A 1,663-nucleotide genomic window follows, 5' to 3' on the forward strand; every position below is an offset into this window, starting at 1 on the left:
CTTTTTTTTGGCGGAGTATAGGTGTAATTTTCACATTAACTTCATGCAATATAACATGATTTTATTATCGTAATAAAATTCGAATATTATGAGTTATTTTTTCAGCGTGGCACTAAAATGCTGCTGTAGCTATTTGTACTGCATGCAAACACAATCTTGGCAGAGCGACCCCCCCAAAAAAGAAAAAATTAAAAAAATAGTATTAAGTTGACTATCCTGACTCCCATCTCCTCATTGGACATGCCTTTAGAGAGAAATGCATCTTTAAGGATTACATGATGAAAGAGTTTTTCATTTTTTATTTGAATTATTTCGTTTTAAAGTAGTAATTTATAGCATTCTATAAATATATTTATCATGTCAGTGAGGCAAGTATTTACTGAGTTTCGGTTCAGAAGCGCAAGACTGACTGCAGAAAGCCACCCTGATTGTTTTCTTTATTTTACAAAAGCACAACGTTTTGTTGATATTGTGAGTGCACACAAATAAAAGTAGACACTTTGCAGTTCCGAATGATGTATACTCTTACCTTTATGAGGAAAAATTATGGCGTATTTTAAGTTTCCACTCATATTATGAAAAAAATTCAAGTGCTGGTGCCTCCATGTCCTGCAAAGCGCGCTTCAGCTTCCACTCTTAGCACAAAGGATTGGATATTTATCACACATTTATCTTAAATATTTAAATTTATATTGTGAAATGCATGAAGTTTTTATGTCTCAAACTGTGTTGATTTGAGAAGGCTAAACTGATCAAACATATGCTCAACTCACTCACTGTCTGGCGCTAGCCGCTTGGTATTTAAAAAAAAAAAAAAACTTGAATTTAACAAACCGCTACTTTGGAATTATAAGTTTCTATCTGCATTCTGAGCAGTTTTGAAATATTGAGCTTCAAGGTTTTTGAGTTCCATAGACTTCTGTAGATAGAACCCTTTTTGTTTTCTACAAAAAAGGCCCAAAATGTACACATCTTACAAAAGAAACATCACATAATGTAAATAAGTTGTCACAGAATAAGAATATGTGAATAACTCCATTTTGACAAAAATGTCAGACAGAACCTTGTAATTCCAAGGCGATGAAACAACATGTTCCAGTCGTGTTTCTAAAGTAACTTAATAAAGAAACTAAACGAAATATATCCACTTTGCCATTAAAAACCAAAACTGAACTATTTTTATGGCTGCAACAGCAGCTGTGTAAAGGGGAAGAGAGAGAGAGAGAGAAGACACCCGGACTCAGGTCGGACTCGGGCGGAGAATTCTGATAAGCTGTTGGACAAGGGCCGGGCCCGTGCAGGGCTCTATATTCGTTCCCTTGTTTCAATTAAAAGTTCCCCCTTGGCTTGACGGGCCCCCAATCTGCCCGGGCCCATATGCACCTGCATACCATGCAAACGCTACGCCCCTGTACTGCACCCAAAATGCAAAACAGTTAAATGTTGTAAAAAAAAAAAACCTTTTGTGCTTGCTGGGTCATGGATGTAGAAAGGCGATTCCACCTGTTTAAAAAATAAATAAATAAATAAATAGCCTAATTAAAAAAACCTTAAAGGGGTCATATGATGCAATTTCAAGTTTTCCTTTCTCTTTGGAGTCTTACAAGCTGTTCATGAATAGATAAGATCCCTAAAGTTGCAAAGACTAAAGTCTCAAACCCAA

This window comes from Sinocyclocheilus anshuiensis, unplaced genomic scaffold (genome assembly GCF_001515605.1).
Source record: "Sinocyclocheilus anshuiensis isolate Anshui unplaced genomic scaffold, SAMN03320099.WGS_v1.1 scaffold1023, whole genome shotgun sequence".
Classification (NCBI taxonomy): Eukaryota; Metazoa; Chordata; class Actinopteri; order Cypriniformes; family Cyprinidae; genus Sinocyclocheilus; species Sinocyclocheilus anshuiensis.